We start from the raw sequence: 6,187 nt of genomic DNA on the forward strand, positions 1-6,187 counted from the left end.
AAAGATAAGGATGAAACGTGAGTCGAGGCAACCAAGCGATTTAAATACCAACTTTTTTAATTTTACGTTTTTTTATCCCGAAATTTTTCTTAATTTTGCTGTCTGGCGTGACAGTGAACGTGTTAATAAGTAAATGTTGTTCAAATTATATCGTGTTTGATATCATTTTCATCAGAAAAATCTCACCAACATGTTAAAAAAAATTTCAGATGAAAATAAGTAAAATTAAAGAAATTATATTTTTCTATTATCATTTGTCGAGCCGTGAAATCTCGTAAAGGAAACCGACTGGTGTAGCGTTACACGCTTGACTGACTGCGAGCGAGATAACATGGGCGTAGCAATGACGCAACCTAGGCGTAGGACCATCTATACTGTCACTTGTAGAATCCAAACTTACTGACTCTTGTAGAGAATTTACTGAATTTGGAAGCTAAGTTACAACATGTTTCTGTAGATAAAACTTTCTTAAGTCCGTGCACTTTAGAGCTGTTTAAAAATCAAGAAAAAATCGGGAAGTATTTGTAAACCGAGCGGGACAAGGATTGAAAAACAGGACGTATGGTAACACTATTTATATACAATTCTACGTGCTCAAGATCGTCAGTGATGGACCAACTGTGTCTACACGTATTTATCTCAGCTAAGCTATAGTTTATATTCTAATATCATTATTTCAAATATTATACTACCTAATTTGCTACAGGTATATACAGTTACTCTCACTAGTATTCGAACACTCTTTAGAACAGTATAACTTTTTTTAAATTGAACCAAACGACTTGAGTTTTTTTTTTTTAGAAGTTAGAAGGATTAGTATACTAGATGACGTGTACGAAAAATTAAAAAAAAACTAGATGACGTGTACGAAAAATTAAAAAAAAATTACAATGTGTAAAAATCGCGAAGAAAATTGTAAAGATCGCTTTTTATAACTTTTTCTTTTTCTGAGCCCGTAATGAAAATTGAAAAAATACGTTTTGTAGATTCGTGTCAATTATATGCATGCTGAAAGTTTCATCGAAATCGGAAAATTGTGAAAATCGCACTATTTCGCGACTTTTGGCCTGTAACTGCAATAAATTTGTAGATTTTTACATCTTTCGATGCCCGTCGCTTGTTTCTGCACACAGAATGCACATAATAAGCAACAATATATAAATAAACCCAAAATATACTACTCGTTGTAATATTGAGCGAATAAAAAACAATTGCCTATCCAGTTTCTATTTTTTTTGAAATTATATTCATAAAAATCCTCCGTCATTATTATCCAATCTGCATCCCTTTATAGTGCTTCTGTTGCAGAGCTACAAGTCCATGTGTACTGTGTATCCTGAAAACTGAACTTTCCGCGTAACTTGTCGCTTTCGTCTTATTCGACGGGGGAGGTTTCAAAGAAGTTGATTCACCCTAGTCGGTTAATGAAACGCGAACAGAATAATGCAGTAATGAAGTGAATAATGTAGTTAAGCATCGTAACTCGATAATAACGAGCGTTCTCGTGAAGGTTCTCTCATGGTCACGTCGACAAATCTAGTTCACATGTTGTTGCAAATCAATTTTCCAACTTTTAAAAACCTATGAATTACATTAAACAAAAAGAAAGAAGAAAAAGCAGTTTGTAAAATTATATTGTTGAACAATTGTGCAGTTTAGCACTGCCTGATAAACAAATTTATCTGTAACTATAATATATCTTCCATCTGGCAATATATCTTAATTGTAAATTCGTATTTTCTTTCATTTATTCCCACTTTTCTGTTCATCCTTCAAGGAACGTACGAGAAGTATGATTTATTGACAGCAATATCTTTCAACCCTCTACGCATCCATTTGTCTATATTTTACAATCTCGTTTTATTATTTCTTCATTGTTACACCATTGCAGTTTTTTTATAATAATTATTTTTTCGATATTTATTCTTGCTTCGGCCAGAAAAATGCGAAAGAAGAAAATCGACCGAAATTTTTCTCGCGAACGAAGAAAAATCAGGTTATAGAGGGTTCAAGAAATGAATATCGAATGTGACAATTCTTTTCACCGATACGTATTAATCAACCGTTTTACGGTCATGTAAATGCATACACGCGCGTATCTACCAATAATGTGAGAAATATTTGGAAAATAGGACGATGACGTAAGTGGCCGTTGCTAAACCAAGTTGAAGTGTTTACGTTAGAAACAGAGTGAAATCCGATTTAGCTAGATAAAAGCATATCCATCGAGTATCTAAATAAATCTCTGTAATCTTGTGCGTACCGTTAGGAAAGAAGAGTAAAAAACCCGAATAAAATGTAAATATCCCCAAATATCGGTGTAATCGGAACATGTTAAACATAAAGAGACAATACTATTTGAATAAACGTAAACCTTTTCGTATCTTCCATACAGAATAACAGCTAAAGAAACAATTAAAGGTGAGTTTCCTTATAGATAATTTTAATTATTCTAATTACTTTAATTATTTTATTTTAATTATGTAAAAACGTAAGCTTCATTAGAAATAACGCTTACCATTATGAGTCACTGTTACGCCAAAAATAGCAATGAAATATAACAAACAATATAATAAATTATGGAAATTCACAATTGAGAGTGAAATATAATCGGATAATTCTGGAGATGAGAATTTATAAAATTTTCTTGCAGATATTATTCTATACTTTAGATTTAAATTCAATTGTAAAATAATTTTTTCATTGTCGGCGTCGCCCTTTAGTCACATTCAGCGCCACTTCTTTACTCGAAAATTGAAAATTTGCAGATTCGTGATTTTGTCATAAGAGGGAGGATGATATCTTCAAGGTGAAATCACTTAATAATCGAAATTTTTCAAAATGGTAGTGAACGCATTTGAATATAGTCCACTAATTGTTTCAGTGCTAAAAAGTCATAATAAAAAACAATCACGTTGCACGATGCGTTGCCTACAAATTGTCGCAGATAACTGATGTATTTCGAAAAGGCTGGTTTTTCAGAGATTCGAATTATTTTTAAACGTGAAATAAAATTTTTTCGTTACTTATTTTTATAATCCTTCATTTTTCAGCGTTACAACAATAGGAAAAGGTTTCGTTGGAGCTCCGTGTGGCTGCGTATGAAGTTCGTCGAACGAGACAACTTCGATTTACCCGCATATGTAACGGTAATTAACGCGGATAATTAATAGTCTAACGGCAACGTTCGACAATCGTACTTATGCGTACAGCTAAGTGATTACGAAAATATTTACACACAATCGGGCGTTATAGCGGCTCGTAAAAAGAGAGAGGAAAGTTGCAGGTCTATTGCCTGGGACATTTTTCTCATTTTGAAAAATTTATAGAGTTTAATCTTAAAAGCGACGCCACCAGGTGATTTTTAACCAATACAGTGATCTACATATTACGAAAACAATATGTTTATTAAGAATTCGACTCATATAACATATCACATTTTTCAAGATATATTACTGGTCATCATGGGTATTTCTTAATTTTTCGGGAATATGTACGAAATTTCATTTGAATATTCGAATTTTATTCGATTCAAATTTCAAAAAGAATACTTTGAGGTGTTAAACAATTGTATTGAACATAGTGAACGATAATTATCAGGCACAGTGTGCATTTATCGATTAATCGTTTCGATTTCTTTGAAAATCGTTATTCGCTAAATAAAATACGCTATGCATTGTTTTATTTTTTAAAAATTAAATACTGAATAATTAACAGTTGCAATAAAAAATATTGAAATTTATACAGTACATACTACGGTGTCGTAACAGGTACATATATGTATGTATATCTCAGCTATTATTACCTACTTCCTGATTAAAACTAAAGGGTACACTGTGTATCTTATATAAGGTGTCTCAATCACCAGAAACGTCTTGGCCAAAGTGAAATTTTCCCTTGCATTCTGACATACTATGAAAAAAATTATCTTAATTCCATTTCTATGTAACTTAACAAATAAATGCTGCCTTTTCTTATTCCACGGAAATTGTTATTTCATATAAAAAAATAATTATTAAACTAGTCAATCAAAATAATAACTAAAATGTTACACTTAAATGATTTAAAGTGAAATAAATTGTTTCAGACGGACGTCTTATTTTTAGATCACTCTGTATATATTTACCTTGATGCGATGCGTTGCACTGTCTAAAAATTTGACGGCAGCGATGTCGTTAATTTGCGTAATAATTGTTCTCAAGTCCACTACGAAAAACTGACTGTTCTCCAGTAGCAGCTTCAACCAGTAGCAACGAAATTGCTAATATCAAGAAGCGTTTCACTAATTATTTATGCACTCACTGAACAAATTTTTCACCACTGAACTCTGTACACCGTCGATAAACAGGTAATGCCGGCACAGTGTGTTCTCTCTCTCCTCCAAGATTAAAAGCTGTTAAGTACAAACTGCCAATTTGTCGTTTCGTATAACCAATTGTGAAAAATGAACTTCACCTATTCTCTTACTCGTTTCGTCGAACAAAATTAAAGTACTGTAGATTTCGATTTATGATAAGTACTTTGTACTGCTTGCGTTGAGGTTAGGTTTTGCATTAAGTACAAAAATCATGCGAGCTATTAAGTGACGTTGGTAACGAACCCTATGATTTGCTAATACACGTCACGCGTACTTTTTCGTCGTTCAGTTGCATACACTTCCTTCCGGTTTCTTGCATTTGGAACACATAAGAACGTAAACAATTAATACGTTTGCGATCCCATAAATTCAATGATTCGATGATGTCACAGTTGATTAAACAAGAGATCTTTCGTTTTTGTTCCACCGGAATCTTTTTTCATTCATCGAAACTTACGTTGCCAAAAAAAGCATCTCGTACCATTCACGGTATCTATCGGTAAGACGAATATAAGCACAGTTAATCACCAAGCTATAGTAAAATTCACGAATTTCCTTTCTGAAAACGTTTCAACGTATCGACCGGCTTGTTTTTGTGAAAATTTTCGCTACACCAAGAAGCGCGCACAAATACGTTGAATTTGACCTCTTGCAATGGCGAGCCTCGTCTCCCCGTTTTCTCGATGGAGACAACGAACGACGTTTATCGCTTCTCTTTAAAATCAGAATGCGTGCATCCGTCCAATTTCCGTAGGAGAAACTTCGGAATAATTGACACAACGAAAATCAGCTTCCTCTCAAACTTGTCATTCAACGATGCAACATCAAATGACACTTAACCTAAGCACGTCATTAAAAATGCCGAACGCACCACTATCGTGTTCGGGGTATCCTCAACTCTAACCTTGAAAATGCGAGTTTCGAACTTCGTGCTTAAGCTTTACGAAAATAAGTACGCGGATAAGTAACGAACGTCGACGATTCTTCTCGATATTGTTTCCACCGTAGAGAAAAGTGACTCGTCACTGAAGCTTTTTTCGCGAACGAGATTATTCTATATATTCATGCGAATACCGTCGATCACTCCTTACCATCGGACGGATGAATAAACCACAAAGTAAAGATATTTTTCTTGAATAGCCGAGGCTATGGTGCCGCGTTATAGGCCGTGAAGCGGCCGGCACGCAAGAAACCGGTGGCAGTCTCAAGAAGCGCACACCCCCGATCGCGCATCCTTCCTGGAGCCCTGGCGAGAGCCAACTGCTCCGCACGCTTGTATGCCAACATTCAAGGCGGTTCCACAACCGACCAGCTGACCGAACGAACGGCCTGAATGTACGATACACACACCGGTTCGTTTCGCCCGTACGCTATACGAATGCAACTTTCCACTATTAAATACGTGCGGCCAGAACATCGAACGCGTACACTAACCGAAAAACCGGTCTGTAGCAGCCAAGAAATTAAACGGAAAAAGAGTAAATCGGAAAAGACCAACAGTACCCTACGCCCCCCACCCGTATCTAACGTAATCGTCACTTCACCTTATTAAATTTTCAATTGCATCGAAAGAGGGCACCACTGACCGCGATCTTCAACCAATATATACACTTTTATTACCAATAAGTTGCTTTGAAAAATTGTTGCAATAAAAATTGAATCACTAGAAAGTTAGTAGGAGTCAGATGCACTTATTTTATTTGATTTATGACGGTTTTTTCAGTAATGTTAATGTTCTTATATACATTATTCATTAATTCAGTAATAAAGTCTAATATTATTACTAATAATTGATATATTTAAATTTCATTTATTAAGTTTTATAACAGG

At 34.5% G+C, this 6,187-nt stretch overlaps 1 protein-coding gene across 3 annotated transcripts in view; it reads right to left on the minus strand.

The window, feature by feature from the left end:
- LOC108578660 (dentin sialophosphoprotein-like) overlaps window positions 1-5,603 on the minus strand; it is a 122,135-nt gene extending 116,532 nt beyond the window's left edge. For 2 of the 3 annotated variants that reach the window (XM_017942029.1, XM_017942032.1), the window contains exon 1: window positions 4,127-4,367. The gene's annotated coding sequence lies outside the window, so the exon portion shown is untranslated. Of the gene's footprint in view, window positions 1-4,126; window positions 4,368-5,448 lie in introns of those variants that run through there. The other variant, XM_017942031.1, reaches the window with a different exon arrangement.
- Between the last annotated feature and the right edge of the window lie 584 nt (window positions 5,604-6,187).

The sequence above is a fragment of the Habropoda laboriosa genome, unplaced genomic scaffold, assembly GCF_001263275.1.
Source record: "Habropoda laboriosa isolate 0110345459 unplaced genomic scaffold, ASM126327v1 scaffold45, whole genome shotgun sequence".
Classification (NCBI taxonomy): domain Eukaryota; kingdom Metazoa; phylum Arthropoda; class Insecta; order Hymenoptera; family Apidae; genus Habropoda; species Habropoda laboriosa.